Below are 8,580 nucleotides of genomic sequence, written 5' to 3'. Positions count from 1 at the left end.
AGGACCGGGGGAAACGGGCCGAGAGGACCGGGGGAAATGGCCTGGGACCGGGAGGACGGGAAGGGGGCTGGGAAAAAGCTGGGGCCGGGCCGGGAGCGGGCTGGGGATCCGTCGGGATGGGGATGGGGTCTGGGGATGTGGATGGGGCTGCGGCTGGACTGGGGATTGGGATGCAGATGGACATGGGGATGGGATGTGGGGATGTACATGGGATTGAGATAGGGATGGGCATGAGGCATTGGGTTTGGGAAGAGGGTGTGGGTATGGGGATAGGGATGAGAACTGGATGCAGATGGGAATGAGGTATAGAAATGGGGATGAAGATGGGGTTGAGCATGAGAATGGGAGTGGAGATAAGGTGCAGGGATGGGGATGAGGCTGCAGATGGGAATGGGATGGAGGTGTAGGGATGGGGATAGAGATGGGGATGGAGTGTGGGGATAGGGTGGGGTGGGGACTGGGATAAGGGTGGGGATATGGGAATGAAGATGGTGTGGGGATGTGGACGGGCATGAGAATAGGATGTGGGGATCACATTGAGGCTAGAGGAGGGTAGTGGGGTTGGGGTGCAGGGATGAGGATGGGGATAAGGCTGAGGATGGGATCTGGGAGCATTTAAGTGGAAGCACTGGTGGGAGCTGTGCCAGAGCACCAGCAGCAGCCAAGGAAACAGTGGGATTTTCCAATGATGCAAGTCCCACAGCTCGGACCCCACAGCCAGCTCTCCTGCTGTTGTGGCACCTTTATTTCCTGGCTGAAATAAAACCAAGCTCTGTAGCTCAGTTCTCGTGCTGGTGCTTCAAGACAAACTCGGTACCACTGGACATCCCAGGTGACAGATGGATTTTTCCTTTTAATTTGGAGCAGCCGCAGAAGATTAACTGGGACACAAAGCAGATTCCCATCTTCCTTCGTTCTGGGGGTGCCAGGCGTAGGAACAAGTCAGGAGGCTCTAACCTGACATGGTGCCTGTGCCTCAGGGTTGTTCATGTTCGTGGGGTTGTTCAGCCTGGAGAAGTGGTGGCTCAGGGGAGACCCCACTGTGGCCTTTCAGAAGTTAAAAGGGGCTTAGAAAGGAGCAGGAAAGCAACTTCACATGGTCACATAGTGATAGGAAAGAGGGAATGCTTTCAAATTAGGAGAAGAAATACTTAGATTATATATTTGGATGGAATCCTTCCCTGTGAGGGTGGGGAGTCCCAGGCACAGGGTGCCCAGAGAAGCTGTGGCTGCCCCTGGATCCCTGGAAGTATCCAGGGCCAGGTTTGGAGCAGCCTGGGATAGTGGAAGGTGTCCTTGCCCACAGCAGGGGGTTGGAAATCAATGACCTTTAACAATGTTCCCAAACCCAAACCATTTTATGATATGATTCTGTGTTCCGCATTGCAGGTGTTGTAGCAATAGCACAACACAAACTGTTCTCACCGGACATTCATCTGAAAAACAGCAGAATAAAAAGAGTAAACAATCATTCCTGAACAAGGGAGCTCTGAACTCAAAATTCTGGATGTGGAGGTGTTACCTGAGTGTTACAGAGTTGTTGCTGTCTGTAAGGAGCAGCAGCCCTGCTCAGCACCATGTGAAGTGAATAACCACTGATGTTCTGCTGTTCCTCTGACAGCTCCGCTCCCCATGAATGCATCCCACTGCTGCAGGTCTGCCTTGCTTCACACTCTGACTGCATCCCTGCTGAAGGTTGGTGCTTTGGACACCTTCCACTACCCTAGGTTGCTCCAAGCCCTGTCCAACCTGCCCTTGGACATTTGCAGTTTGAATGCTGAGTCCAAACATTTATAAGGGAAAAATATTTCCATGTACACATCAGCAGTGATCTCATGTGGTGCAGGAGAGAAACAAAAAGCTGCTTTTTCTCTTGCCACAACCCCAGCTGTAAGAAATGTGAACAATGAGGCACAGAGCAACACTGAAGTTCCAAAGAAAACAAGGTTACATGCAGACAGGCTTGAGCCAGATAAGCTGACACAATCTGTATCCTATATGAGAAGCTTTGCCAGGGAATTTGAAGCCAATCTTTGCTTCCATTTTTAAGCAGCAAATCCTTATGGCAAACTAAAATCTGTAGAGAAAAGCATGGACTTAGTATTTGGGGCAAAAGACATAAAAATAAACATGTACCACTAAATATTGGACTGTTGGGAGAATCTTTCTCTGTTAAGCACTACAAAACAAACAATCATAAAATCCACAAAACAACCAAAGCCAGGGCAGAGTCTGCAACAGCAGCATGGTTTGTATTTTAAGGTTTCCTTCCTCAGTGTGGTATGAAGTGTGGTCAGCACACATTAGATATGGCACATGCAGGGTCAGGCAGCCCAGCCAAGGGGATCAGACAAACTCAGGCAGTATTCCCTAAAACCCCAGCGAGCTGTGGAAGTGCCAGCCAACATGAGAAGTGCCTTGCTGTAAAAATACCGGGCAGTTACTTCACTGAGTGGGTTTTTAGAATGTATTAAATGCAAATTCACTACTTCTTGCCATGGCATGGGGGTTAGAAAGAGGCAGGGCACTCATCTACTCAGCTCCCCAAGGCACTCTGGAAAATGTGATTTTTTTGACTGACCTCCTGTTTGAATTATCCTGCCAGCCACAGAACAAAAGACTGCTTTATTAGATTGCTTGCCTTTGGGATTTTCTTAGGATTTAATGATCCTAGTCATGACTGGGAAAGAACAGAGCATGGCAAGTACAGAAACTTTCTCTAAAATTTTAAATTAAACAAGAAGAGAACACACCGACATGCAAAACCCTTGACAGCTTTCTGGATGAATACAAGTTGGCATTTGGTGGTTGTGTTAAAATAGACATAATGGCTTGTTAGAGCTCAAATGTCTTCACCAATACTTCCCGAGTGAGCAGGAGGGCTGGACACAAATCCTGGATTTAAAAGGCCACAGTGCTGGTTCCAAGGTAAATAATCGTGAATTACCCAACTGATAGCACACAGCTCTGCCTGAAAGGACAGGTACAGCCTGGTCTGAAACAGAAGGCTCTGACAGGGTTTRTGCATTTCACAAATGCTTATTGATAGTATGTGGATGTGCCTTGTGTGTGTCTGAGTAGYGGAGTTAAACTCTATACTGAAGGCAGGTTTAAATGAGATATTGGGAAGGAATTGTTCCCTGGGAGGGTGGGGAGGCCCTGGCACAGGGTGCCCAGAGAAGCTGTGGCTGCCCCTGGATCACTGACAGTGTCCAAGGCCAGGTTGGATGGGGCTTGGAGCAACCTGGGATAGTGGAAGGTGTCCCTGCCCATGGCAGGAGATGAAATGAGATGAGCTTTAATGTCCYTTCCAACCCAAACCATTCTGTGATTCTGTGACCTTAGATATGCAAACAGTGAATCCAGAGGATTGTGAAATGGGGGAGGAGTGTAAGATTAAAACCTGCTCAGCATGCTCAATTTTACACCTGCCCAGGAATCACAGCCTCAGCACAAAGGTGTTGAGGAGACATCAGTCATTTTCTGAGTGGAGATTTGATGTCTTACCCACAACAGTGGATCAGAACACTCCTCTGACAGTGGCTGGCAAGACCAGGTAGCTCAGGACCTCCTGTAGCAGCTACATTTCTGTCCCACACTGTCAGAAGGGAAACAGGATGTCGTGAGAGATGTCATTAAATGTTTTGTGTCACCAGCACATCAGTGTAAGAGCCTGGCTGAGTTGTACATTCACATAGTAATGACAGTCTCCAAATCCCATCATAATGCTCATTTCATTTCCTCCCAAAACATCCGTGATGGAGGAACACGGGAAACAAAGTCTTAAATTTTCATTTCCTAGGAATTTGGGAAGCTGATTTGTTAACCTTTGGAACAGCTTATTTAATACTGTGCCAGGAGGTAAATCCTTCTATTTGCTGTACATTATTGCAGAAGAACATGTCATAATTTGTAATCTAAATCCTCAATCTTGTGAGCACTTGATGAGCACATGGGAAGTTTATTTGTCTGATTCTCCCTGAATTGAATGCTTTCCATCACATGCCTTTAAGAAAGGTAATGTTGGCTTGTTTAAATGTTCTGCAGATACAGGGCTTGTTTTAATATGAGAAGAGTAATTCAATAATTTTTCAGTTCTGTCATATTCATGTTAGTGGCTTATTGTTAATAAATAAATACTATCACAAAGGCAAAGGAACAGGGATGCTGATTCAGATGGAATGCACAAGTAGTCCATTACCCTATTTTCAAAAGTAACCATAAGCAGATGTCAAAAAAAGAATAAATGATACTTCCCCCATGAACTAGAGCTTCCAATGACTTTCAACCCAGAGAAATCCATGAACCTGATGTGGTTTTTCTCCTTCCTAATCCTCAAGAGATCTCTCTAAAGTCCTGCCCTAATTTCCCTTTCAATTTCCCAGGAAAACTTTCTACACCCAYAACCCCCGGCAAGGAGCTCAAAGGTTCAGCTGCCCACAGCATGAAGAACCATCTCTTCTTCCCTGTATTAATATTGAAATATGCAAATCCACACTGACCTTCTTTGCAATGTTTTCTGTTTCGTTTTGTTTTTAAATTATGAATTTACCCTGAGTTACCGTGTCTTTACCATGTTATCATAGCTTACATACAGATTATTTCCATCACTCCTGCTCTCACTGTCTCATGAACCCTGAGAAATCCCTGAGTGTCCGGGCTTTCTGTTCTTCSACTCCCCTGCTCACACTCCAAGGACAAAGAAAGCAGCCAGATCCTCRAGGCAGCTCTCAGCAGCTTTTCACTTTCTGCCCAGGTTTTACAGGAGGTAAAAGTGACTCAACTTTTGAAATCTTCCCACACCGTGCTGTTCATCCCTGTCCTGCTCTGCCACGACTGTTGTGGTGAGTTGTGAGACAGAGACTGGAGCCAGAAAAAAGAGGAGATACACCTACTCCTCCCTGCAAGCTATGTCAGCTCCCTGCTCGGGTTCAGAGCGGAGCCCCGGGCAAGCGGTGCAACMAAAGGAGCAGTTCAGGAGGAGGTGAGAGTGTTTCAAGCTTTGAGGAGGTTTCACGTTACGTTCACCCTGGAGTCAAGCAGCAGTTCGGAATATTTTTATCAGCAGGGAGCCCCGCGTACTTTGACTATTAAAAGCCTGAACAGCATAAGCAGTAAGCCAGATGTGCTTTCTGTCTGCTAAATGTAACCCCATCACCGGAGTTTCATTCTGGGTCCGTTTGAAACGAGGACTAAAGGGCATGATGCCTCTGGAAAGGGAATTAATAATCAATTACACATTTAAACTGGCAAAGAATCCCACCATTTTAATACTTAAATGAGCAGAGTGGGAATAAGCTTTGATTTTATTATATTACTTCCTACTTCCCTGTGCCAGGAAGAGCTGCTTGGCAAGGCAGGGCAGGCAGMGCCATATCTGCACCTCAGCTCAGGCAMGGGACAGGGGCAAGGGCTGGTATTYAAACAGAGCTCTCAAGCCCAGGGTTGGCAGGTTCAGGGGCAAAACCTCTGAGCAGGAATTCTCAGGTTTCCACAGCAGCCTGATCCAATGTTCCAGCTGCCCTACACCAGGGCTGACCCCGAGCACCTGCAGCTAAAGCCCTGGGAGGGGCAGGGAAGAGGCTGCAGAACCTGTTGGTGCACTCAGTGCTGTGACAGTCACCTCCTTTCCCAGCACCGCTTGTCCCCACACCTTGCCAAGGTCCCTCTCTGGAGAAGCAGGTGTGAAATGCTTGGTGCACAGACATGGTCCCTCAAAGGCCAGGTTCACCTCAAGGTGTTCAGGGGCCACCWGCTCAGGGTGCAATGTTGTGAAGATGCTCCCAGATGCTCCCAGCAGGTTCTGCTTGTGCTGAGATCACACCRATGGGGCAGCCAGCAGGACAGTGATGTGACAGGGTTTCTATTCTTTTTAAAGACCTATCAAAGGGCCACAAAGATGTTCTGAGGGCTGCTCTGGAGCCAGACTGGGAGAACTGGAGAAGAGAAGGCTTCAAGGAGACTTAAGAGCAATTTCCAGTCGCTAAAGGGGCTCCAAGAGAGCTGGAGAGGGACTTTGAACAAATGCCTGGAGTGACAAGAAATGGCTTCCCACTGCCAGAGGGCAGGGTTATATGGAATACTGGGGAGAAACTCCTTCCTGTGAGGGGTGGGGAGCCCTGGCACAGGGTGCTCAGAGAAGCTGTGGCTGCCCCTGGATCCCTGGAAGTGTCCAAGGCCAGGCTGGATGGGGCTTGGAGTAACCTGGGATAGTGGAGGGTGTCCCTGACATGGCAGGGGATAGAACTGGAAAATCCCTTTCAACCCAGACCATTCTATGATTCTATGAAAGATGTTTGCAGTTCCTTCATTCACCTGGGATTGTGGCTGAGGGGCAGAATCCTATGTCCAAGGCAGAGACCTAATCCTGACAGTGCAGGATGGACAAAGACAGAGCCTGAGCACTCAGAGGCTGCAGTGGCCTGGAGGGGAATGGAAATGCAGGTGATAACCATGATAAACCTCCCAACGGGGGCTTGGTCCCACAGCACCCAGGCAAGGACAGCACAGTGAGAGTGGCTGAGAGTCCAGCACATGCCAGACAAGTCTAAAGCATCAAGGCAGCTCCAGGAAGCCGGGAGCAAGTCAGGATCAGCAAGGCACAAGGCAGGGCACAAACAGACTTCATCATCTCTCAGGCAAGGAGTGAGCTCCAAAACAGCTCCTGAAATACAGGCAAGAGACCTCAAACAGATCCTCCCACAGCAGATCCTCCCCCACACAGAGAGCACAGCAGAAAGACCCAAGACTATGGCTGAACCCTTGTCAGAGCTCCCCCAGCCCAGACAGCCACAATCCAAGGGGAGGGAGGAGGTTGTGGAGCTCAGTGGTACATGCATGGGCCTGATGAAGTCTCCTCTCTCCCTGTACATCCTCTTGTCACGCTGCATTAACATTTAAGACCAGACACAGGCCAGGAGCCTCTCAAGCAGACCAGGACTGTGAGGGAGCTGTTTGCAGCTTTGTGCCCCTTAAAACAGGGCCTCCCTCTCTCTGTTCCCTCTCCCCTTGTAATTCACAGCATTGTCAGGCTTTAAAAATTTTCATCTGCTTCATACTGGGGAGCTTTGGCATTTCTTGGGAATTAATAGGTCATTCAGCTCTGGATAAATGTTATGACAGCTCTTCCACTAAAAAAGCCATCATTGCTTCTCCTCCTCCTCCTCCTCCTCAGGCGGTGATGTGACAGCTGAAAAGCACTGACAGGACATAGTTTAAAAGCTCAGGCATTTTTCTGCCCCACAAATAGGTTAATTGCTGTATCTCTACTTGTAAATAAAGAAGGTTGGAGTTCATCCTCTGACCTGAGAGCAGGGCTCCTGTTGATGCACTCCTGAGCTGTGCCCTGTTCTCCCCACCAGGACAAGGTGGCTCCTTCCTTCTGCTGACCAGCAGGAGCTGCTGCTCCGTGGCTTTCTCAGACCAAGCCTGAGTCAGTCCAGAGATCCCAAAAGCACCCCAAAGCAATGCCAACAACTGCAAAGTACAGCCACAGATAAGTGCTCATACCAGTGTTTGACTGTCTTCACTGGTTTGTACACATCCATGTAGTCCTTTGGGTGGGTATGTCCCTAATTCTTTGTAGAGTTTGATCTAAAAGCTGTCTGATTTTCTCCTCTGATTCCCAACTCAAAAAGGGAGAACTTTAATTCACCTGCCATCCACAAGTTGCCACACCCCTTTTAGTTCCACCCCTTACATGACAMGTTATCAGACTCTGTGGAGAAACACATAAGGAAAAATCCAATCCCAAATGAGGCCAGATGGGATACTCTCCTCATCCTTTTTCGCTCTCAGTAACTGAGGATTTGGGTGCTGATACTTCTACATTTTCCAGTGGGTTTATTGTTTTGTTTTGGTTTTTTTTTTTTCTGTCTGACCTGTGTCACTGATCAGTCTGGCTCAGCTGGAGGTCCAACTTCTCCCTCAGTGCCAGCATGTAGGAATGCATCACTTCAAAGAGGCAGGACTGACCTTGGTTTGCAGCATCYCCCTGTCCCCTGAGGCACTGTCAGACACCAGATAAAGAGCCTCTGTGCTTGATGAGTGCTCTTGCTTCCTCTGAGCCAGAAARAATATTTCAATTTCACAGCCTGAGTTTCCTTTGTTAACCCTTCCTCACTTGCACTCAGGGTATTTTTATTCTCTCCAGTCTCCAAGAAGATGCAGACTGGAGGTTATATTTGACTAATTAGCAGTAGGCAAATAATAACATTAWAATGTTCAAAGAACCTTTCTTCCCCCTGAGGATTTTTAGGACTAGTGATTTAGAGTAACAGCATCATCCACCACAAAAATACACCCTGCTGTGGCACTGTCATGCTGAATGCACAGCACTAGAGAGCTGAAAATTTAGAAAAAGCTTATCAAAAGTGGCCAGTTATAATTAGAGGGTGGATTGAAGTCTGGCGGCAGCAGCCAGGAGCACCAGAGCTCACAGCCCCTCTAAAATGCTGTTGTTTGATGAATGCTGGGGATGGGATTAACACGGGACGAGGGACAGTGGCACCTACAGTGACGTTACATGGTGTAGCACACCCTACATTCAAAGAGAGAGTGACAGTGGTGTTACTGCTCCCT

This window comes from Malurus melanocephalus, unplaced genomic scaffold, assembly GCF_030028575.1.
Source record: "Malurus melanocephalus ecotype Western Australia unplaced genomic scaffold, MMel_1.1 scaffold_135, whole genome shotgun sequence".
In the NCBI taxonomy this organism is placed as follows: domain Eukaryota; kingdom Metazoa; phylum Chordata; class Aves; order Passeriformes; family Maluridae; genus Malurus; species Malurus melanocephalus.
Note: the sequence above shows the minus strand (reverse complement) of the source record.